Source organism: Protomyctophum parallelum (assembly GCF_964188405.1).
Source record: "Protomyctophum parallelum genome assembly, chromosome: 13".
Classification (NCBI taxonomy): Eukaryota; Metazoa; Chordata; class Actinopteri; order Myctophiformes; family Myctophidae; genus Protomyctophum; species Protomyctophum parallelum.
In genome coordinates this window covers 17433905-17460705 of record NC_139708.1, presented here as the reverse complement: position 1 = coordinate 17460705, position 26801 = coordinate 17433905, and the positions used below count along the sequence as shown (strand labels likewise).

Genomic DNA, 26801 nt, shown 5'->3' with positions numbered 1-26801 from the left:
AGCAGGTTGAGAGAATATTCTCGAGCGAGTTGGAACTTCTAGGGGCAGAAGGGGAGTGAGAGACTGCCGCTGAGGGTGGGGGGTGGGGGTGGACTGCATGGGGAGAGGAGCAGGAACAGCCCCCTGGTTTGTGTCTCCAGTAGGACGAGAGCAGGAAGAAACGGCTGGGAATGTTTGGAACTGGGTTTGCTATAAAACATTGTGTAGTATTGATAACTCTGACCATATAAGGACAAGCCTGTGGCAGAGGAGGTATATGTCAGGAGTCCCAAGTGTGTGTGTGTGTGTGTGTGTGTGTGTGTGTGAGGGTGTGTGTGTGTGTGTGTAGGTGTGTATGCGCGTGCACGTGTGTGTGTGGCGTACACTTGTGTATACAACGGTATGTTTCTCACAGACAAATGAGAGCATGAATACCTAAACTGTGTGTACAGAAGTCTCACTAAACAGTGAAGGTCTAAACCCAGTATTTCTCCGTGGTTTAGGGAGCTATCATTGTGTCTTCCTCTGGAAAGAATCAGTTATACTCTGAAGAATAAACAAAAGATGTTTGATAAAATATGGAGACGGTTTATCGGTTATTGATTTATCTTACCATCTTCTCTGCAGCTGTTTGGTCTTGTGGCCATAAGGACTCTGTTGTTGTTACCAGTCTAAGTGCCCTTATTTTATTATATTAAATTGTATTTATATGTATGTAATGTAATGTTTTTTTTTGTTTTTTGTTTTAAGTAATTGTATTGTCTAATGTATTATGTATTGTTCTGTTGTATTGTCTGTTTGTACAAAAAAAGAAAAATGCAATAAATATATTGTTAAAAAAAACAACAGTGAAGGTCTTCGTGAGCTCTCTCTCTCTCTCTCTCTGTCTGTGTCCGACATGTATGAGTAAGCAGCAACCACATGTCCAAAGCGAATCGAGTCGCCGCCACAAGCGCATGAAGTCATACCACAGTGTCCTTCAGTCGCCTGAGTTCCATCCGACTGACTTCTTCTGCATTACATCATTACATAACAGTCACTGCTTGCACTCCACAAATTGATGTGGCTTTATCAGCAGACACCGTGAAAGGAATCAACAACTGCATAGATTTCTATGTTACAACCATAGCATAAATAGTCAAAACAAATTAAAGGCACATGGTGATGTAACAGAGTGTTGAGTGTCAGGGCTTGATGTCAAACAGAGACCCTGCAGTGAGTCCTCTGGGTACGTCACTGGCTACACTGAACCCTGGCCAAAATGCTCCCCAGACACTATAGCTGCACACTGACTGCGCCTAATAGTTGAAGTCCCAAAATAGTTTAAGTTTAAGTGGCTATGGTTTCAATCCTTGTCCAATAAATGTACAAGCATTTTCAAGTTGTGTAGCCTGTGTCAAACTTGGATTCAGCAGAATACTATAGAACAGACGTGCAGATCACAAGAATCCTGTGCAGAGCACAACATACAAAGTATACTAAGATCGCCAGACCAAGAAAAACTATTTATTTTCATGGGTAAGCTTCAAAAAGTCATTAGGATGGCTTAAATGCAGCACACAAAAACCAGGCATGTGCAGAAACTGCAGATGTACTTGGTGAATTAAACTTTTCCAAAGAGAGAGGATGACTAGAAAGAGTGCTACTGTAGCACGCCATCATGCTGTCACTCACACCTAGGGTGACCAGATGTCCCCATTTGTGCGGGATTGTCCCGCATTTCAATGACTTTTCATGCGTCCGCAAATTGAGACGTTGTCCCGCATTATGATAGACACCCCCTTTCTGAAACCAGCTCCTCGCCACTCGCCACTCGCCCTACACACTTGCCCTCGATATGCGCGTTCACGTGAGGCTGCGCCATATTAAGTGTCGTCCGAAACCAAGCAGCCTTGAGTGGAAGTGGCTTATAAAGCCCTCAAGAGCGAGTCTGTGCCGATCTAGACTCGATTGCCTTGTGCAGCCCTGCTCTCTGTCCGCATGGAAACCGCGACCTACAAATGTAAGTACCACCACAAATAATTGATAAATAAACTCCTCCTAAACAATCTTCATCTGATGCAGAATAGGCAACGCTCCAACTGATGTTCACAAGGGCTCTTTATTTACCCCACCGTGAAAAACTATAAATGAAACCACACAAACAAAACAACTTTTAACAATGATTTATAAACACCATGGATGTATAGGCCTATGACATGTCATTTTTGACAGTCACGCTGTATTTCCTTTTTCCATATTAATGAAATCCATGTCACACAATACACAATGCAATGCAATATAACTGTACAAACTAAATAACAGGTAACACAATTGCATGATGGTAACCATGGCAACGAATGGTGTCTGTTTCCTGTTTCTGCACAAGGAGGGCGAGTGTATTTCCAAACTGTTTTTAATTATACCCAGCACCCTAATCAAGGGAACTTGATTCAGCTGCAGGGGCACGTCCTGACGAGGGAACCTCCCGAGAGCACTTCAAGTCAAGGGACTGGTTTCAGAAAGGGCCACAGGCTCCAGTTTTCAAATGTGCGCTTTATCTGTGGGTCTACTCTGTGGGAGAGCAGCGGAGCTGCAGAGGCTGTCATGACAGGGCCAGGGGGTGGGCCGTGACTGTGTGTGTGTGTGTGTGTGTGTGTGTGTGTAGGTAGGTAGGATTGGCTGTCAATCAAACAGCCGGGCAGAGAGGGGGAAATTAAATCAATGCGGTGCGGCAGCGGATAGTTTAGTGAACACCCACCAAAACAAAACAACGCACGAAACACACAGTACAACGATTTAGCGTCTTAGTTAAAACATGGAGGAGAAAGGGGAAGAAAATGAAGTGCAGTTACAACAAGCACAGGGAAACTATTTATCCGTGGGTGAAGACGCCATGCAGTGCAAGGCATATTGAAAGAGTCTTCTGTGACTTTTTTAATTAGAGTCGTTTCTCAGTGACACGGAGGAGGTGAATAGCGACGTGAAGCAACGTGTTGATCAAAAGGAGGCTTCACGGAGCATGGACACGTTTGTACTAAAAACCAAAACAAGAAGAAAAGGTAAAGCAGCTGAAATAACTAGTGTTTACCACACAGTACAACTGAGAGACTTTCAGACTTGTAATGGACAACATAAACACCTAAAAACACCTAAAAGGTGTATCCTGGCTGTGCTGCTATGGTGGAGAAGTGTGTTTACAGTTTAATGTATTATGAGTTGCCTCCAATGCTAACCAATTTTGATTTATATTTCTGGTTTAATTTATTTTAACTTTAATTTATTTTACCTGTATAATTTCAAAATAATTTGCAGTAGTTGGCTTTGTTAGGAGGAGGATACTTTGATAAAGTAAACATTTATTTATTGGTTCCTTATTGGTCATTTTATGCCTTCACAATCGAATCAAAGCCCCTTGGTTGGTTGGTTGGTTGGTCCAGTTGTATTGGTTGGTTGGTTGGTTGGTGAATTGTCCAGTTGTATTGGTTGGTCTATTGTCCTGTTTGTCCAATAATAGTTCATTTAAATGCATTTCTGTTAAGTTTCTTTCATTTGCATAGTAGTTCTATTATAGTTATTATCATCATAATCCTATTATGTGCTACTGAATCAACCAGATGGCAAAGCATAGATATGCTATGTGAGGGGCAGAATAGAAATGTTTCTTGTTATTGTCGACAGTGCTATGCATGCAGGTGAAAACGTTTTTCTACCCTGTATTTCAGTGTTTTGATATCTACAGTTCAGTTCTTCTAATCCTGTATCTAGTCCCACTAGTGGATCGATCTCCAAAGTAGATTCCAAGGGATGTCAGGTTGGGACAGAACCTCACCAAAAAAATATAACCTTTTTTTGTCATTTGTTTCTGTTGGAGCTGGGGAGGCATGTTGATGATACAATGCTGTTATTTGGTTGAGTCAGCATCCCAAAAAAACACCACACAGCAGATCAAATCAGTGGAATCAAGTATAAACAAGACATTTGCACCCAAAGTCTGACCTAGGGCTGCTTGTTTGTTTGTTGTTCGTTGGCTTGTATTGTACTGTTGGCCTCGTGATTTTTGCAATATCAGACTCCACAGAGCTTTGAACTGGAGTCACTTTCAGCATTGATGGTTCCATAGCCATAAGCCTTGGAGGTCATGACCCCATCATGCCATCTGATACATGTGTCCCATAATGCAGCTTACAGTCCAACCAGAGAGGAAGACCCAGGGACAAAGGATAAAGTTCAATATAGCCAGGTCCCAAGGCGCAGAATCTCCACATCACTATCGTACACGCTGACATAAACTGACACTTCCAATAACATCACTGGAGGAATCACCTCAGTCACTGGCATTCATCCTTAATTCCGGACATGGCATGCACGCTCACACATGTTGTGCATGCACAAACACACAAGATAGCCACACACATATGCATTCTCCAAAAACATGCCCTGCAACCTTACAAGAATCCATTGCACAAGTAGAGTGGATTGTGACAGTAAGGAACGGTCATTGCATTAGTGTTAACTGGTTATTCGTTGGGAGGACTCACAGTCAGCAGACTCAGCACCATTAAACCTGATTAATGTTTAGTCGTACGACGTGTGCAGCCGCGGTACAGTGGCAAAAATAGCCAATCTACACATCTTGTCTACACACATGTATGATCTGCTATTTCCGTTGTGGGACACTGCTGTACAACAGAAAACAATCGAAGCAATCCTTCAAGGAAAACCTGTAGTCAAGACTCAAGATGTGTTCTGTCTTCTTTGGAACAGCATGCAGCAGACATGCATCAGGTTGTTTTGTTATGATGGAGTGATTTTGACATCAGCCCCTGGTCTGCAACTCCTTTGTCTTTGTGCACACACAGTAAAATTCTGTTAAAAGAACTTGAGTATACAAATGTAACCATAATACTGTAGTTACTTTTTAGTTAATTTTACAGTGCACACTTCCCCCTGTCTAAGCAGCAAGAAGGTCGAGGTGATTTAAGACTGAGGCCGACCTATTACAGTTTTCTGAAAGGGGTTCCTGTCTTGAAGGGTAAAAACACCAAAAGGGGTTCCCGTCCTAGAAAATCTCCTCTTTCCCTCTTTCGATGATAGCTGGTTCTTTCTCTTTTATCTGATCCAAAGTCTCTCTGCCCCCCCCCCCCCCCCCCCCCCCGCCTCCTTTGCCTTGTTAAAGCCAGACGGGCTGAAACTCAATTGTTTTTGGGCGGATTTTTCTGCTTCTGCTTGCAGTTTTTTGAGATGGTATAAATGGTATGACATGCCATTTCTCCAGTGATTGGAAGTTGTGTGCAGTACTTGCACAACAAATCATCCTGATGGGGCGCAATAAAAGGTCAAAATTGTGAAATTGAAAAAAGTCATAGCCAACATTCAGCCACATATCTGATTAGCAATAAATGGGCGAGGCATAACACAAGCCAGAAATAAGAATGACATGGTTTACTAATTATTTTGAAATTGCCCAATAGGGGGCACCATGAGGTAGAAAGTTATGTGCATGGCCTGGTGCAAATTTGGCCATAAATCAATTACTAATTTAGATTAATATGTTTAATTAAGATATTTTTTTAATTGAACAGTAGGGCATGCCGACGTTGACGAAAAAGTCCATGGCTCAGCTAATCTGGCCTTAAATGAATGAGTGGCCGTCCAATCCTAATAAAAACCCGTTATCTTTCAGGTGTCGGAAACTGGCAAAGGTCTAGACCCCTAAGCTCTCAGCTTTAATCTGCTAACAGTCTGTGTTGGCTCAAACCCCTGAATCGACACTTTTTTACAGTTATATTTTTATTTGTTTCTCTCTCAAGGTTGACATGACACAAACGCCCAAAGGGAACAAAATACTTCAAAACCATTTGTCTACATTTCCCTGCTGGGCCAGAATACATAACTCCTATGCATAAACATGCACTTTCATCAGCACACACACAGCCTATCACACATGTGAGCAGATACTGTACGTATGCGGCACGCACTCACACTGACTCACACACGCTCACACTCACACGCTCACAGTCAGGCACACACACATCCACACTGGCCAAGGGCTGTTTGGATTAATGAACATACTGTAAATGGAAGGGGAAATTCTCTACTGAGTGTGCATAACGGTAATAGATGTGTGCCCCCCCCCCCCCCCCCCACCGCTCCCACCTCAACATTAACCAAATTAAATTAACATGCACATGCAGCAAGGAACAGTAAAACCTGCTCTTTTATTTTTCTGTGTATAGGGTTAGAGCAATTAATGTTCATTAGTTACATAAATACTGTGCTGTGTGTAAATACTGTGGGCTCATGTGTAAAAATAGAATAGGTCACACAGTATCAACAGGAGCCAGGCGTGCGGGATTGGACCAAAAGTGGGGGGAACACGAAGGGGAACACAAGAGAAAGGAGCCTTTTTGCAAAGTGGAACTACAGTACAAAGCATTGGCTTTTTGACATATTAGGTCTTCCTCATTAAGAACATGAAGAAGATGCGGTGCATCAAAGCGTTGTGCTTAATTCATACTTAATATCTACAAAATAGTAGATATACAAGCTCACAACATGTCATGCTGGGATATGCTTTGTGAGCTTATCGGCTGTTTTCAGTGCGAGACACTGGCACTCAACTAATTATAAATCAATCTTTTGTTTGTTTGCACTTTCTTAAAGCGTTAAAGTGAATCGAGTGCCCCATTAGTCTGAATTTTGATTGCAAATATACAGAATACTGTATGGATTTATCTATCTTTTTTTGTGATTGCCACTGTGTTTTTGTGATCACCTACTATGGTATTGCTGCCATGATGCGATTCTTGACTTCTCTATTAAGAAGTAGATTTTTATTTTTGTCTGTTAATAACTCCTACCCTTTCTTCTTCTCCTCCTCCTCCTCCTCCTCATCAAAAACTCTTTCTTTCTCTCATTTTGTCTTCCCACTCTAATTAATTAAAATCAAAGTGCAACCGCCCACAAGGACAGCCTTCCTTTCCAAGGCATACAGCTGTAAACATGTATACAATGTGGGAATTCAAATCACATTTCCTTTACCCTTCATTTGTCCTCACTGGCTCGGCACGTGATCTCATGCCCCAAATTCTGCCGAAGGCCCGTTGCCATATCTGATCTTTCCTGGTAAATATGGTCTTGCAGCGAAGCAGCAAACACTTATCTGGATTGTACATAGCTAACATTTTCTTAGCATACTCAATACTAACAAAATAAAGCTTTGCAGTTATTCATGTCTGTGATGTGTTGATTCCGACCTTGCTTTTGATCTCCCTGTTATTACAAGAGCAAATCAAGCCAAGTAAGTCTATTAGCTTAAAGAAAAAGAAAAAGAAACTGACTCAAAGTGCCTTCCAATCCACAAAACCCAAATATAAAAAAGTTATATAATCAGAGAACACAGTAGCAGAGCAAACAATTAACATGGTAAAGAACCAGTTTTGTCTGGAGCCCGGAGGTTTTGCCTGAGCATGGTGGTCCCTGTGTAGGGTCAGTGTTAACCTGCATCCTCACGTGCCAGTGATGCCCAGCGCAGTTAAGCCACTACAATCTCCTCAGTACAGAGCCATACCACAGAGATCGCACTAATCGGCTTGATTTACAGACAGCCAAACATCTGTCAAAGATAGCCCCCCAAACAGCCATATCTGGGTTAAATCGTGGGAAGGTTATATTTATACCAACAAACACCCTTATGGCTCCATTTCCATAGTTAAATGAACACTCCAGATTTGACTGTGCACTCCCATTGTAAGAGCATTGTGGAGCATCAAACGTATGCCTGGTGTGATTGCCTGATGAGCACGTCCACTACAATGTGGTTGGGGATGGAGAGAAGGATTGCTGAAAGCATATGGGGGTTCACATAATGTTGTTCCTCATCCGTGCTCTGACGGGACAGGATAAGTTCCATTGTGAAGCACTGGCAGATATTCAAACCACCCAAATCCGACCGTAGCTAAAAATGGAAGTCTAATCAACTCTTTCATTCTTCACTCTATATTTTGTCCGAGTAACATTGTTAGAAAGTGATCCCAGGAGTGATTACAGAACAATCTGTAAGTTCCCGCGCCAAAAGTGACTTTGTGCTATTAAAGCTGAGTTCAGGTTATCACTGTTTCATTAAAGCTGAGTTCAACTAGTTGGAGGTTATCACTGTTTTATTAAAGCTGAGTTCAACTAGTTGGAGGTTAACACTGTTAAAAGTATGAATAAAAAAATACACACAAATGCAAACGCAAACGTGCGCACACACGTGCGCGCGCACACACACACACACACACACACACACACACACACACGGTAAATTCCAGATTCCACACAGTTGAGGAGACAGTAGAGACCCTGATTTGGGCCTCAACTTCACTTAAAGGAATTAAAAACACCAGAAATAACAATCTCACTGAGTTGTAGTGGGGAGGAGGAATGGACAAGCACCTCATCCAATGCAGAGGCAATCTGAGGTGATATGAGGAAGAGAATTGTCTCATTGTATCCTGGTCTCATTGTCTCCTGGTCTGATTGTCTCCTGGTCTGATTGTCTCCTGGTCTCATTGTATCCTGGTCTCATTGTCTCCTGGTCTGATTGTCTCCTGGTCTCATTGTATCCTGGTCTCATTGTATCCTGGTCTCATTGTCTCCTGGTCTGATTGTCTCCTGGTCTGATTGTCTCCTGGTCTCATTGTCTCCTGGTCTTATTGCTTGTGTGTCTCCCGTCTCTTTCTCTGCTCTCCAGCTTCCCGTCTCTCTAAACTCACTACGAATAAAGCAGGAAATATAATCTTAAAACAATAAATAAGTAGAGGAGAGGTCACCGGGGTCCTTTCTCCCGGCGTTCGTGGGAATCTGAAAATGCACTCATTAACGGTGTCCGAGGGGAAGAAAAGCAACCGTAAAGCAGTTCCATATGTTACAACCACCGAGGCAGCACGCTCTCCCTGCAGACATCTGGGGATCTTTCTTCAACAACACACAGAGTTAAAGGAAAGAAAGAAAGAAAAAAGCATACACGTAAACAAACTTTCTAGCTTTGCCTTTTGAAAGAGGGCAATGGGAGAGAAATCATTGTGGGAAGGCAATCACTCCTCCTGATGCAAGTCAAAATATATGAGAAATCCAATTGTGATCACCCTGATCGTCCTGATTTAAGATTGGATTGTAAGAGATCCATCTGGTGATGGAGCTTCCCGTGTGGGAGAGCTGTGATCTGCTAAAGATGAATGATCTTTATGATTTTTTCTTATCGTAGAGTAAACTGTACTGCACACCTACAGACAGACAGATGCGCGCGCGCGACCGACACACACACACACACACACACACACACACACACACACACACACACACACACACACACACACACACACACACACACACACACACACACACACACACACACACACACACACACACACACACACACACACACACACACACACACACACACACACACACACACACACACACACACACACACAGGCAGCAAGGTGTCAGAGCAGCATGCATACTCACACATTTCCTCTCCCAGACATCCTTTGTCTTATGGGCCTGAGTCAGTCATCCTCATTGCTGTCTTTGATGCCACTGAGCCTCCGTCACATGCTGCCTAACCTCGCCTGACATCACAAAGACATGGCCTCAAACAAACTAACAACAGCAACATCCACGCAAACACCAAAAACACTTGGCCGTGCACAGACGTTCTCTGTTCCAAAGCTTCAGTGTGCATGCTTCACCATGTATGAGGTTGTCCTGACAGGGAGAAGAGTGAGGGAGTGAACAAGGGAGAGAGGGAGGGATGGAGAGAGCATCCTGCCTCATAATGGTCCCATTTTACCCCTCACCCCCCAATCTGGGTCAGGGCTGGGGGTGGGGATGTGTGTATCTATAATAAGGAAAGGAGGGGTTAATACTCCCTGAAGAGACAAGGTTGTTTGGGGGATGGCAGACATACAGTGACAGTGTGTGTGTGTGTGTGTGTGTGTGTGTGTGTGTGTGTGTGTGTGTGTGTGTGTGTGTGTGTGTGTGTGTGTGTGTGTGTGTGTGTGTGTGTGTGTGTGTGTGCGCGCGCGCATGAATGTGTCGATTTAACTCATGAAATTGTAAAAATAGTACAATATAGTAAAAAAATATAGTAAGAATTAAATTCATTTTGCATTGTAGTGAGACATGCAACTGCATATTGAACTAGAAACATTTGCCCCTTCTGAAAACCTTGGAGACTAACAGACAGACACACACGACACACTGACACACGGACGGACAGCGACGAAAACATATTTGCGGGCACGCCTTCTGCCTGGCGGAGACAATACGTTGATACAGAGGGTTGTGGGCCATAGAGCCATAGACCTCATTTGGGAATATATATCTGGCTGCCATTCATGTCTTATTTCCACTGTAATAGCCAAAGGAAATTTATAAATCTTCATGTCCACTATATGTGATATCAATGTACATAGTGTATGTTACTAATTGATTGATTGTTTATTTAAGACATTTAAATTAAATTTGACAGAAGTACAATAGGCTACAGTAGCCTACACAGTATTTCTGTGTAATAAATGGCTGCTATGGACTGACAGGGCCCGGGTGTGGGTACTGTATCTCATAATCATTCTGTATGACTTTCATCTTCTGCCCACTGCTTCATTCTCTCCCTTTCCTCATGCCCTATCATGGACGTTATTATCATGCAAAGCTATGAAGAATTCAAGATATAAAAAGTCGTTTGATATTGTGCAAATCCACTCACCATGTGGTTATGGTTGAAATTAGGGCTAAGCGGCTATCTCCGCCTCATTTCTTATCTCTATTGAGACGGACAGATTGCTATCGCCAAATTTGACAGGATCCTGCGATGGGAAGTCAGTGGATATAAATCCCATTTAAATTAAACCCATATCGTGCGAAGTCTACGACCCCCGTTAACATCTTGAGGATTTGGGCTGTGCATCATATCATTTGAATGTCAAAAGTCTTTTGATGTCCCCAATCTGCACAAATGATATTTAAAATATTTTGACTGAGTGGTTTTGATTTATTGACCATTGACAGTACGGAGAGACATTTGTGTATATAAAATGAAAACTCTAAGGTTATAGCATTCCTGCATGATAATGGATTGAAGTCTTTAGCCACACATCATTGCTTGGTGCATTGGTGAAAAGCTTAAGGCCAATATTCCGGCTTTTTAGATCCTTGTCTGTAATTAGCATGGAGGCAATTAGTGAAGTGAAAGTGAAACTGTGTGTGTGTGTGTGTGTGTGTGTGTGTGTGTGTGTGTGTGTGTGTGTGTGTGTGTGTGTGTGTGTGTGTGTGTGTGTGTGTGCGTGTCTGTGTGTGTACGAGCGTGAGTGTGTACAGTCGAACATAGACCATGTTCTTGGAATGATTATATAGCAGAAATAGCACCCTGCTGTTCCCTTTGCTTGATAACAATCCTGTCTGTTTCAGAAGTGTTCCTAATTGCTGCGATCAGACGCCCTCCAACACCTCTGTCTGCCAAGACCACAACAGCAACAATCCAGGACAAGAGAGAACCAATATGAAGAGCTGACCTTATTTAAAATACAACACCTTTGAACACTTTGGTAAAGCATTCTCTGTATGATACAGATCACGATATTGTCATGATACTGACATGATACTGACCATGATATAGTTGCTTGGCCAGTCTCCATACAGAGAGCCTTTCTGGCTATAGGCTATACTGTATACGGAAAACGGAACCACTTGTTCTACGTTGATGACCTCAAGACAATTGCCAATGATGACAACCAGCAGAAGGGTCTACTAACTATCCTCAATACTTTTAGCGACGATATCAAGATGGAATTCGGACTTGACAAGTGTGCCACAACTGACCACGACTGCAGACGTAGACCTTGGCACTAATACTGTCATCAAAGAACCGGACCAAAATGACACGTACAAATACCTAGGAGTAAATGAAGGAGACGGCATTCAACACTCAACCATGAAGGAGAAGATTCGCAAAGAGTACTACAGGAGGGTGAGTACTGAAGAGCGAACTTAATGCAGCCAACAGAATTTAAGCTATCACCACAGCAATACCTGTACTAGTGACATACAGCTTCAACATCATCAACTGGATACTGAATGACATCAAATTTACCATGGTGAAGATGCACCACCCAAAAGCAGATAGACAGGTTTAATCTACCAAGATCGTCCGAAGGACGAGGCCTAATCCAACTCGAACTGACCCTGAAGACAACCACTATTGGATTATACGCATACCTCACAAAAACAGATGATCTACTCCTCCAAATAGTAAAACATCAGTTCTACTCTACACTAAAGAAGCTGCAAAATGTAATGCATTCCCCAGAAATCCCACCAACTAGAAATGAACAGACTATCCCTATGCCAAACGAGTGAAGAAAAAGGTAAAACACCTTGGCCAGCAACAAATGCAGGGAAAAGCAATGCATGGGAAGTACCCAAAAAGAAAGAAAGACCAACAAAAGACACACCAGTGGCTGAGGAGCACCGGACTGAAAGCAGAGCCTGATAATGGCTGCACAAGACCAGAGCCTCACAACCAGATCTTATCATCATCGGATCATCAAAGATGAGACAGACAAACAAGAATCTGTGGGAAAATATGAAGAAGGTATAAACCCATGCCGGTCAGCAGTTGGCCCGCTATTCATATCATTGTTGGCGGTTTGGCTCTGCATGACAAATGGGCTGCTGCATGTTTAAATATTTAATGTAGAGCAAAGGCTGATATGTAAATGTTTTGAATAGCTCTTCATATTTACGTGAACTTAATTCTACTTTTTATGCCTTTGACTCTTCCACTACAGTGAACGGCAGAGTGACTGCCTCAAACTTTACTCTTTTACCTGCTTTTTTACTAACACTAACATTACAAAGATGCCCAGAACATCGAGATGAACCTGTGTAGTTTATGGCTGCTCCAACAGTAGTGGCAACGTAAAAAAAAAAAAAAACGGAATGTCTAATATCCACCGCGGTGGCTGAGACCAGAGCCATTGAGTAATGGTTGAGACGAAGCAGTGAAAGATACATAACGCCAGTCTTACCCAATACCAAATATTTCACTGCAGTGGAAGAGATGCGCCTGGTGAGGGTTTAAACCCCGCATCTACGTCGAGTCCGTCTACAGGAAATACGTAGGCTGCGACCATGAAACCGCTACGGAATCTGTCTATAGCAAGCCATGAAGGGTGCTGGATGCTCTGCCAGGGTGTGAGCCTGTGGGGTTAGCTCAATGGCAGAGAATTTTTCTGCAGATGAAGAAAAGCCGCCCCCCCCCTAATACTGTATTATAATGAAAAACACAATGGTAGCATAATTCTGTAATAAGGCGTCGATAAGGCTGTGATGTTCCTGTGAATGTTGAGCAGTGTTTCGCCACACCTCATTTCATGGTTGAACAACGCAGAGCCTTTTTTAGATTCTGGTCCGTAATTAGCACAGGAAACAACTTAACCTGAGGTGAAAGAATGTTACGCCAGATCTGTCAGCACGTGAGTATTATTACACTTAACTTAAGCATACATACAAACACGCACGCACGCACGCAAGCACACCCACACCCACACACACACACACACACACACACACACACACACACACACACACACACACACACGTAAATATCTACACACAGACAGGCATGCACATGGACACCTCCATCTCCTTGGGGCACTGACTCACCTCCATGCATCAGTAGTAATGTACAGTATAATATAAAAAAATAATTATCTAAGGGGGCACGGTGGCACAGTCTGTAGTGCTGTCGCCTCACAGCTAGAAGGTCCTGGGTTCGATTCCCGCTGGGGACGCTGTGGGTGCTGAGGGCGTGATCCCTCCTCCGCATCATCAGTGCCCATACCCGAGGCGGGGTTGGCGAAAGCCGAAAGGGCCCTTCTGTGTGGAGTTTTAATGTTCTCCCCGTGTCCCCTAGCGTAGGTTCCCTCACAAAAAACATGCAGTACTCCTGGACTCTAAACTACCTCCCGCTGGCCAGCCGGGGCACCTGATGGAGGGGAAAGGAACTGGTCGGAATAACGTGTTCCTTCCCCGCGCTACGTCTGGCCGGGGAAACTCTCCAGGTGAAAAGAAGCAGCTTGGACTCCTCATGCATGGAAGGAAGCATGAGGTCAGTCCGCTGCCCCCCAGGTTGGCAGAGGAAGCGGAGACGTCCAGGAGCAGTTGAGACGAATAACAGTCTAAATCCATAATTTATTCTGACCCCTCCCCGAAAAGGCACAGCTGCCCTGAAACATTATCCATAATTTATACATTATGGATTAGTATGGATTTAGACTGTTATTCGTCTCAACTGCTCAATTGACACTGGGTGAAAAAATGGGTTACAAAATCGTGGGATAAAAATGTAGATTAAAAGAAATACATAAAATAATAATCTGTACATTGACACTATACAAACTATATCTAGGATGCTAGGTCGACAATGAACATGGCATCTGTCTACATGACTTGCTATCTAAATGACAGTTTAACCTTTGCATGAGCCTGCAAGGTCGTCGAGGCTAGGGCAAGTGCTATGGGCTAAAGTGGAGTCTTCAGATTATGGCGGAAGATTAGGAGTGAGTCTGCAGTTCTAAGTGCAATAGAACTAGCATGGCGTAAAGATGAAGAGGCCTTTAGTCCCAGTAACCATAGGCAGATTCCACATGGGTAAACCATGGGTAAACCATGTGTGTGTGTGTGTGTGTGTGTGTGTGTGTGTGTGTGTGTGTGTGTGTGTGTGTGTGTGTGTGCGCCAGACAGGCTGGTGATGACTCAGGAATAGATGTTTCTTGTTGTGTACTGAGGCATGAAGAGACCGTATTTGACATGCGCACGTGTACAGTATGTGTTCCTGTGCATCTCTGTCGGTCCATCCCTATAGAGTTTAACTCAGTGTGCATATGTGTGTGATTATGCGAGTGTCTGCTTGGGTATGCATGTGAGTGTGTGTGTGTGTGTGTGTGTGAGAGAGAGATAGAGTGGCTAAGTTTGTGCATCCACACATGCACTTTGCACATTTGCCTTTGGTGACAGGTTTGGGGTGTCGGAAAGAAAATGTGTATTGTGTTTGTGTGTGTGTGCGGGCACGCATGCGTGTGTTGTTATTTATATTCATGTTATTCATATTCTCCAGGGTAGCAGACAGTGTTTCAATGAATGTGCAGTTCTCCCACAGAGTTCTGCCAAGGGGGACCGCTGCTGTTTGCAGCACACACCTGGATGCACAGGGAGCATCAATGTCCCTGTTTACATATCTTCTAAAACAGCTCTGCCAGGTCGAAGGCCGTGGCCGGAGACTATTGGCACCTGTCCGTCCGTCCGTGTGTCCGTCTATGGGCAGCTAATCTCCGGCACTGTTGGACGGATCGTTGTGTAACTGTGCACACACAGACACTCCCGAAGGCCAGAGCAGACCTCTGGCCCAAAATCTTCTCATCGCGCTACACGGGGGACCATTTTTGCAACAAACGAAAAACTAAATGTTTTACCTATATATGTTGTCCAAACATTACGTGAATCGGTACACATTTTCTATGTAGTCATGTGATCAAGATGAAGCTGTCCAATCTTTCATATTCCATCCGGATTGACTAAGATTGGCTTCCAAATTGCCTCAAAATCATGAATGCAGTGTCCGATTGCCGTGAAACTTTGCATGCACATTCCCACTAGGTCAAGGAAGAAATGCGACATCAGACATCAAAGAATAATAAATACAGTGCGTGTGTGTGTGTGTGTGTGTGTGTGTGTGTGTGTGTGTGTGTATACTTATATATATAGAGGGTATACGGCTCGGTGAGCTAAGGGTTGCATCACTGCTTTTTGCAGATGATGTGGTCCTGATGGCTTCAGCTCTCACTGGACCGGTTCGCAGTCGAGTGTATGGCGGCTGGGATGAGGATCAGCATTTAAGTAGCCTCGGTACCAGGCTTTAATTTTTGTTGGTGCAAAAATTGAAAGCCTGGAGGAACGCATTGGCCGCTCTGGTCTAAAAGTGGGAGTCAACCCTTCCGGGTGGGCGTCGCTCCAAATGATGTGACGTAGCGCTGCACTAGGGGGGAGAGGAGGGGCCGGGGGTGACGGACAGATCGATGAGATCCAATCAGGGCGTGCGCAAATCTCAGCCGCGACCCGCCCATCTAGACCAGAAACCTAACACGTTAGCTCAGGCTAGCATTTAAGTATCAGAGTTTAAGTATCTCGGAGTGAGGGGAAGACGGAGAAGGAGATCAGCCGGAGAATCGGAGCGGCAGTTGCTGTACCCACTGTTGTGACGAAAAGAGAACTTAACCAGAAGGCAAAGCAGTAAAAGTATGTTGCATTGTTGTAATCTATCTATAAATTTACCAGTCGCTCGGTCGCTGTCTATACTTCCTTACAGCATAGAGCAAGACAGCTGCTCGCTTCGTGCGCCTCCTCACAACGCCACGACGCACGGACAGCCTCACGGCACCTAGCGGCGCGCAGCCCTGTCCTCCAACCTCAATCTGCCCTGCATTACACACACCAAACATTCTAACAATCATCTTAATTAAATTAATTTGCGTTAAAAACAACTCATCTCCCCGCAAAACACGTGTCACTAGTGTCACCAGTGAAATGCATGTTGGGCCGGACACAGATTAATACTGGGACACAGTTTTCCGCACAACATTCCCCTTGCATTCTCCCATACTACAGCTACTCTTGCGTCAGTCGACATATCTTCTTCTTTGGGGAAGCATCGTGGCCAACGCGGGGGTTGCGTGGCACAGGCACCTGAAAGCCAGCCAGTTGGATGGGGGCATGTTAACGTGAACACATGCGCTGTTTTGAGACCACACTGTCCGCCCCCTCCTCAACCACCTCCTTCGCCGTGCCATACACATGGGCGACATGCACACTGAAAGCCTGGACACTGACAACAACAGGTTACAGCACTGCGCGCACCCAGCGTGGCTGCGTGACACACTGAACAGCGCGATCACAACGGAATGCTTATCTGTCTGGGACTCGGTCGGGGTGGCCAAATGGAGACGTTTTCTTAACCGCCTACCGTTAGCACGCAAAAACAACAACAGGGTTTAAGTCCGTCCAGACGGGGAATTGCCGTGAGCGGTTAGGGACCGTCTACAAAGTGCAACACCGAACGTGTTATATATCTAATTTAATAGTTGTAAAGTTGTCACGTGGCGCAAAAGATGTGCCCTCATTTAATATTCTATATATATATATTATATATAATATATATATTTACTATATATACACACCGGTATATATACAGTGTACACAAACCGTATATCTAGGTGTGCCCCCAGATTTTTAGGCTATGAAAAGTGTGCCCTGGGACAAAAAAGGTTGAGTTAAGCGGTGCCCAAAAGGTAGATCACGATCTCGGCCAGCGCCAAAAATGCTCCCCGACAGCATAATCGGAGCAAATACCGGGCAGTGTGTATGAGCCATAACGTGTTGACTACACTACACTACACTAATAAGGACACATAATAATAACTAATAACCCATCCGTTACTACATGTGGAGTCAACTCCCGCAATTTCCTTCTTCCCATAGTGCGCGGCAAAGTAACTCTGGGATGAGCGGCCGCGAAATTCTAGTATATACATATATATATTCAATAACTTCCATTTATAGGCACAATATCACCACCAAATTTACATCACACATCAATGGTGTACTTATGATTGTACTACAGCATTTACTTGCACAAGAAACATTTAATTAGCCTACTTTTGTGTCCAACCCAACTTCCCAAGACCATCTGTAAACAATTCTCCCCCTAACAGTAATGTGATCTATTACATCGCATTACCCACACTGAACATAATTTGCTGTTCATATATTCAGAACGGGTAAGGACTAGTAAAAGGTTAAATCTCTGTAAGAGTGTGAAGTTATACAAATCACTAGAAACTCAAACACAATTGTTTAAGTTCCACATTCATATTTGGTAAACGGGTCCGTTTCGATTTGAGGTTTTACTGTATTGGCTGTTGAGTTCTGTGGCCTTTCCTATGCCCGCTCAGTGCATGACTTGTTAACCCACTTATGCAGCTGTACGTATATTCATTGAATGAACTCAAGCGAGAGATTTAAATGGATCAGACTTGCTATTAAAGCAAAGCAAAACATCAGAAAAAAATATAGGGAGGGGCACTGTGTGTGTGTGTGCCTGTGTGTGAGTGTGTATGTCTGTGTCTGTCTGCATGTGCGTGTGTGCGTGTGTGTGTGTGTGTGTGTGTGTGTGTGCATGCATGCATTTCTGTGTGTGTGTGTAGAGAGGAGTTGAGCGGTTGAGTTGATGACCCTTGCCTCTGCTTGGTCTGTAGCAGCTGCAGCTTTCAGCCTCAGTCTGTACTGTATGGGCCATTCAGTTGTTTGAGTGGCATGCATACAAAAAGTATGGTGATGAAAAAAATGCCTCAGTGGCTAGAACTGAATGGTGCATTTTAAACACTATAGAGTGGTGCCCATTGGAGCCTCTACAGCGGTGCCCGTTGGGCACTGGCCTGCTTGGAACAAGTTGGAAATGAATGCCCCACCCAGATATTATGTCTGTGTCCCTTTTATGCCCATATATGGAGTTCTTTGTCAGGCATGCCCAAATATGGAGTATATGCAGACGTGAGAATTATGTTAGAAAAGGTCAGATCCATATATGGACACTGGGCAGGGGCCCTGTCCAGAGCCTGGGCAGAGGCCTTTTTGGGGCGGTTCTGGACAACCGTCCAGAACCGCCTCGACACCGGGCACTGCACCCCCTGTGGTGGGGTGGAACGTGTGTGTCGAATTTGAAGTCTGTGGGGCGAACGGTTCTCAAATTACGTGTATTACAGACATACAGACATACACACAGAGACTTGGTGCATTTATAGAATTCAGTCAGATAACTAGAGTAGATTAAAAAACATTTATTCAGTCAGCTAACTCCCGAGTAGAAACATTATTTGATCTTGGCGTTCAGACTGCTAGATATTACTCCATGCTCAGCACATTAGAGGACATCCATTTAAAAGCAGGAAAACAGACCTCTGCAGAGAGCCCACTGGTGGTGCTGGGAGCAAATTAGTGCATAATATACAACCATCCGCGATACAGACGGCAAGTGGAAGAACAATGAGTGACGTGAGCTTAAATAGGCAGCCAAACTGGGCAGCTGCTTGGCGCGTCACACACCCACATGGTGTGCATGTGTGCAAACCTCTCAAGTATACAGAATTTGCCTGAACTAGCTTGCAGGTTATAGGCTTAATCTAGGGATGTCCTGATCACGATTGAGAATCTGCCGAATGCCGATACAGATTTTTCCCCGATCCAATATTTATATTATTATAGAACATTATAGAACAAGAACATATCACAATAGTACAATATCCAAAATGAGTAAATCACAGATAATATCCAGTCTAATATCATGATATGGATACAATATTGATACTAGGGATGTCCCGATCACGTTTTTTGCTCCCGGTCCGATTCAGATAATTTGAAAATGGCGTGATCGGCCCGATTTCCGATCATATGATGGGACTACCTACCTACCCTAGCTTAATCTGTAAGATAATGCATTGTACAACTGAGACATTTGTCAGGATTGAAAATGGAAAATGTGGGTGTGAACTGTGCAATGCACACACCACAGAAGCCACCGGAGAAGTCAGGTGCCGGGGTGCCTGGGGAAGCTGTTAGTGGAGCATTTATCGATTTCACACAGGCCTGGAGGTGAAAAGGCTTCAATCTTGGCCTTTTCAATTCATGGAGAGCAATTTTCCAATGCAAGGTCCAATCCCCTCCCCACCGTCTTGCATTGCCTCTTGTCAGCTTACACAAAGGAAACGGCACAGATACGGTTTCTGCCCAGTGCACACAGACGTTAACAGAGAAAGCCCTGCTAACAAGCTGAGCAATCAATTCTTGCACATAGCAACTGTACAGAGAAAGAGATGAAGTGACATGTCTGTGCGCACACACACACACACACACACACACACACACACACACACACACACACACACACACACACACACACACACACACACACACACACACACACACACACACACACACACACACACACACACACACACACACACACACACACAAAGGCAGCCCAGCACGCTTTGCGCCCACACAATCTAATCACAGAAAATTTGAGAGTGGTACATGAATGAAGCTCCTTGTTTTAGCTCCATGACACCAATGCTCTCAGCAAACACAACTGCTTCATGCACCACCATGTTTAGACCATGGCACTATGACTATATGGCACTATGACTATATGGCACTATGACTATATGGTACTGAGAGGGAGAACATCGGATCACAGGGGGATTCCTCTCAATCTGTCTCAAAAGAATACAGAGCCATATTATTATTATAATATCTGTAATGGTAAATCTGCTGGTACTATGCATCCGTCTTCCATACCATCCCCCCACCGTCATCCCTAGGTCTCCACTAAGCACCTCCACAAATCCCACTCACCCTTCCTCTAGTCTAAAGAGTCCTTCCTCCTTGCCTTTCCTTCTTTTTTTCCTTCTTTAATTTCCATACTTGGCTTTTCCACACCCAATCCCATCCCCCTCTCCAAAACCCTCATACAGCACAGCAGAGACCCTGAGGACACAGACACAGTCCTTACACATCCCATGCACGGTAGCACACTGCATGTGAATGTAGTGTTTATCCATGCACGTCTCCAGTGTGTCAATACTCGATGACTGCCTTTCTGCTCTGCAGAAGCAAATGAATCACTATCAGTCTCAGTGATCAGAAACTGACATATTTATTGTAGGATTCTAGATCAAACCAATCAATCTATACATTTATCAGTCTATAAACCTTTCTAACCATCTACTGTATCCTCCTGTCCATCTATTCATCCATCCATCCATCCATGTAGTTCGCATTTAAACATATGGTCAATTAAAATAAACCACAAGTAGCATATAGGCTATAAATATCTTTGCCTAAGGCCAAAGTTTAGGTAGTTGCTGTTTTCAAAGGGATATACATTAGTTCAGGTAAAAGGAAGCATGATTTAATATCTGGTAATTAACACATGCTGTCCCCCGTTCAAATCTGGGTGACCCCTAGACAAAGTTTTGTCTGTTTTTTGTTTAATAATACTAGTCTAAATTGTGTTCTAGGTATGCTGTGATATCCATCCGCGTTTGGATGCATTTGGACTGTGTAGAATTTCCTTTGCGTAACATACAATTTGTATTGCAATTCTAATTAGTAGTTCCCATGATGTCAAATCACCTCTCCCCAGTTCATTGGTCTTCATTAAACAATTATACAAATATAATTACAATTATACTAGCCTGATCTACGTTCAGAAATATACTTCTGATGTGAGCTGCACTTCTAGCTATAGCTAAATACAAACCAGGGATGATTTAAGAGATTTGTAAGACTTAGTCCAGGGATGAACATAAAAGAGAGAGAGAGAGAGAGAGAGAGAGAGAGAGAGAGCATTAGGATGCTAGCCTTAGGCAAAAACAGACCTGAGATCTGACATGTCGCTCAACCCCCATGCACTGCGTAAACTGTCATAGAGATGTTTTCATAGACCTGACCATGTCCGCTGACACTGTGTCTACTAACTCTGCTTGCGAGATAACATCTAGTTTTGACAGAGATGGCTAAATGAAACATTAAGAGTTTGCAAGCCAAACAAAGGATATAGGTTCCATGGATATAAAACAGTCCACCAACACTAATGGTGAACTGATCTCACCAGGAGTTCCATTAGGACCAAGCTTTCTTAACACCTGACATTTCACTTCAAACAGGCCATCATCTTCCAACCAACCACTTTGGCTAGCGTGAAATTGGCACTTAAATGATTACGAGTCACCGGCGTCTACTTAGGACATGACAGAAATTAGTCAGTCCGTTAAAAACATGCACGAGTTCCCGCTAAAATAAATTAGCATAATGAATGATGGCTTTCCCTTTGGCAGAACACCGCCAAGCCAGACATGACTGGAGAGACTGGGTTCTGCTGCTGTTTATACAGAGCACCAAAGTGCGTGCACATACAATGCGTGCGCACGCACACACACACACACGCTGCCAGGGGGGGAGCATTGCACGGGGCAAATGCCACAGCCAGCCACGGTTGAGTTTGAATTCTCAAGATGAGTAGAGACATCCTTGCCATCACAGTGACTGAATGCTGATAAGATGGTTTTGGCCGTGCTTGTGTCAGACAGGGAGAAGGGCTTTGCTCTAGATACCTGCGGGTGAACTCGCATATCCAGGGCTCAGTTTGCCTTACATGTACCATGTGTTCATGAATATGCACATGCATATGTCATGTGGTTGTAACAGCACATTGTATACTATAGGCGCTTAGTGTAATCTCACTCACAATCAGTTCAAGTAACAAACCCACTTCACCGCTAGACTTTTCAAGTTGCTGGAATGGATAGATGGTGCAAATCCATGTTGATTATAGCTGTGTGTACTGCCTACTGAATTTGCCTGTCTTTTGCAGTCATGCCATGGGCAAACTGCAGATTACGAAATGCCTGCTATTGGCTAGCAAAGTGTACTGTATACACACATACACACACACACACACTACGGTTTGTACACAGATCCATAGCACACTGTATATACCTACAGAGAGGAGGTCCAGCACCTGGCGGCGTGGTGCGCTGACAATAATCTGGCTCTCAACACCACGAAGACCAAGGAGCTAATTGTGGACTATAGGAGAACTAACCGCTGTGACCACATCCCGATCCACATCAACGGGCGGTGGTGGAGCGGGTGTCCAGTTTCAAGTTCCTGGGTGTTCACCTCTCTGAGGACCTCTCATGGGCTCTCAACTGCTCCACCCTGTTCAAGAAGGCGCAGCAGCGTCTATACTTCCTAAGGAGACTGAGGAAGAGTTCACCAGAATCCCCGGATTCTGGTGAACTTTTACAGCTGCACCATTGAGAGCATATTAACAAATTGCATCTCAGTGTGGTACAACAGCTGCACAGTGTCTGATTGGAAGGCCCTGCAACGGGTAGTAAAAACGGCCCAGTACATCATTGGCACCCAACTCCCGTCCATTGAGGATCTACAGCGCCAAAGATGTCTGCGTAGGGCGAGAGGCATCCTGAAAGACCCCTCTCACCCAAACCACAGACTCTTTGCCCTTCTTCCATCCGGGAGGCGCTATAGGTCTATTGGTTCCCTCACTAGTAGGCCCAGGAACAGCTTCTTTCCTGTGGCTGTCTCCCTGCTGAACTCTGCCCCTCCTCAATGACACTGAACAATGATACCCCCTTCCGTCCCCCCTTCCTCCTTCCCATCTGAACTCTCATGCTCACACCATACACACTAGCATGTCATGACGTATGGCTTGTGTGGGTGGGTGTGTATATATATGCATACTCCTTATTTATATTTATACTTCATTGCTTATTTTTCTATTTATCTTCCATTTATTATATTCTGTACATTCAACAAACAAGTGTATTTATTCCCATTACTGCATTACTGTATTGCACTCTGGCTAGACGCCACTATTCATTTCATTGTCAAAGTATTTGTATACTATGTGCAGTGACAATAAATTGAATCTAATCTAATCTAATATGGGAGATAGAGCTTTGTGAACCGGTAATGTACTGTACCTTTAATTTCCATTTCATATCTAATTACTCTACCCTAAATATAAAAAATGTGAAACTAAATACATAAAGGAAGGCTGGTATGGAGCCTTCCTTTATGTATTTATTTTGTAATTTTTTATCCCACGATTTTTGAAACCCATTTTTCCCACCCAGTGTCAATTGTCTAATGTTATCCTGGGCGCTACACTCCCTCTGCCAACCTGGGGAGAGCAACGGACTGACCTCATGCTTCCTTCAATGCATGAGGAATCCAAGCCGCTACTTTTCACCTGACGGGGGAGTTTCCCATGTTGGACACGCCGGGTGAAAGGAAGTTAAGGAACACGCTATTCCAACCAACCAGTTCCTTTTCCCTCCATTCATGCCTTCTTTAAAATGTCCATCAAAGAAAGAAAGAAAAGTGGTTCAACATATCATGGGCAGCAGTGGATCAGGGGTAGAGTGGCCGTGAGGTTCCCAGTTCCGAGTTAGTCTCGAAGTGTCCTTGAGCAATACACTGAACCGGTGAACCCCAAATTTCTCCCAGTGGTTCCACCATTGGTGTGTGAATGTGGGAAGTAAGGACGCTGCCGTTGACTGTTCGCCGTTTCACCTCCCAATGTATGAATGAAAGGACCATTGTAAAGCGTTTAAGCGCTTTGAGTAAGCACTTTGCATAGAAAAGCGCTAATAAAACTGCAATCCATTATTATCATGCCTTTCTTGCCTTTGACTTAGAGAGCTCCCACATTATGATGATTTGACAAGGACTTGACCGTGAGCCTATTTATATCATCAGATATATGAATCATACTATATGTCTGGTTATGACTGGTCCATAAGTGCCAGAAGGACATGGATCTATCAAACCATTCTATTCTAATACCCGTCGACTCAATGGCCATCATTCATCACCCATCAGACTGCACCATGCACACTATCACTAGTCATTACTATCTTTTAAGGCACAAGAGAGGCTAGGGTCCTTGACGAGGGAAGGGCAAGGTTTCTAAAAAAATAGAACCCAGAGCCTGAGTTGAGCCGGAGTTCAGGCTGAATCCATTACGGTGACAGTGAAAAACAGCAACATATATTAGTGACAGTTAGGTCAAAATAACAGATGGGTACTGGTAGTTGTATTGGGAACGAGGAGATACGGTACATGGTTGAGGATGAGGAGAGATACTGTATATATCTACAGTGTATTAGCACTTGGTGTGGCTGTTTAACCCAGTGGTTATCAAACTTTCAGTTAGAGACCCAAAAGAGAGAAGACATTTTCTCTTTTGGGTGTCGCTTCATGCCATGTTGCGAGCTTGTAGATCAGCTTTTTTTATTTAAAAACAAATCAAAAACAAAAAAGAGTCATGCATTGGTCAAGTATGTTCATATGTAAGGACGTTCACTATCACTACTCTCAAGACACAGAAGAATTAAGAATTGGAGAACAAACATATACAATATATGACAAAAGGGGTACATATTCAGTATGAAAGTAAAAATAGAAATATAATGAGTATAGGGTCGAAAGGTGAGCAATAGTGTGAATCATTTTGGATGTGCATATGTTTTTAATACACAGCAAAATCTTATATTGCTCAGACCAGTTAGAAATATACTATAGCAGTAATATTACATAGGTTACTACGGGTTGTAGTCATTTCCTTTGCTCCATCTGTGGTTCAAGGCAATTCCTGTAAACACCATGGAAACAGCAGGTCTTATAGAAATCCATTCCAGTGTTCAGTGAAGTTGCCATGGGGAAGATGATTGTATGGGTTTCTGGTTATGTGTGCCACAAGTCTGTGTCTCTGTGAATAGCATCATCTGTATTCTACATGTTGATATTCTCTCTGTGTGTGTGTGTGTGTGTGTGTGTGTGTGTGTGTGTGTGTGTGTGTGTGTGTGTGTGTGTGTGCGTGCGCTTGAGAAAAAGTAGTAGATGATGACAAGCAACCCAACTGCAGAAACTCTGACATAAAAAAAACTACAAAACCTGTAGGCTAACTAATTTGTTGCAATATGTCACCGATTCTAATTTGATATTTTCAACACTATCATTCCCCTTTTCTGTTGTTGGTTGATTAAATGCCCCTTCTGTCAGTTCTCTTGTGCCGTTCGAGTTGCAACCCGATACAAAATAGTACATCCTCGTCCCCCAGAGTCCCGCAAGTAGGGAAAATCGCGGGGCATCACCGTTTACACGATTTGGCAATGCTCGCGAATGTTACTAGAGGCGAAGCAGTTCCGTGTGCATCACAGAAGGGGAGGTTCGGTAGGCCAATCAGAGGCAGGTTGGAAAAAGTCTGTTGCTGTATGTATACATGCATATGTGCTTGGTTTGTTGTTATAACATGTTAGTTAAATGGAAAAACATAAGATGGACATATCATGTAATGGCGAGGCAGGATGATTCATATCTACCAAAATCTAAATTGTATTTACTTTGGTTGAAACCAAATTCAGCAGACGGTGTGTGTTATGAAGAGTATAGCACAGAGCAATCAAATTACCTAGAAAATACTGAAAGCATACTGTACACAAAGGAACGGGGGAGGGGTCATAAGAGAAGGGGGAGAACGCAAGAGCGACAGAGTGAATGCATGTGGAGTAAAAAGGGCCCTTATGGATTTAACCCATTGTGTTTTTCCCGTGCCGTTGTCCCATGCTACAAGAAAAATGCACCATTTAGTTTTCACCTTGAGACATAAATCAAAGATTGTCTAAGCGGTGACTATATGGAATCTAGAAATGTGTTGCTGCCTGGCTGAAGAAAAGTCCTCAGGCCAGCCAAGATGTCTCATACATAGCGCCTGACGATCCTCACGTCCAAGACCACACAGTGATACACTATTTGCTATTTTTACACTCAATTGTGCAAAACGAATATACTCAGGATTTTTATATACTCAGAATGTTACCGTTCATGCTCGTGTTTGCCTAACATGAGAGACAGAGTAATTAACTCGAGCTTGATTTTGGCTTCATTATGTGAAACGTATTTCTCAAAGAGAACTGTAGAGGATTAAATGCGTTCAGGATGGATGATATTTGCTTGGATTCACCTTGTGTTCCTGTCCCCTTTGTTTTGCTTTGTTTTCCCCTAATGGCAAAGTATATAAAACTAAAACTGTGCAAACAAACAAATGTTAATTATCCACACACACACACACACACACACACACAAGCTGAGAG

General features: G+C 43.7%; 1 protein-coding gene across 1 annotated transcript in view; it reads right to left on the bottom strand.

Annotated features, from left to right (window-relative positions):
• Nucleotides 1-26801, bottom strand: part of eftud2 (elongation factor Tu GTP binding domain containing 2) — a 70268-nt gene that overhangs the window by 6477 nt on the left and 36990 nt on the right. The window lies entirely within an intron of this gene.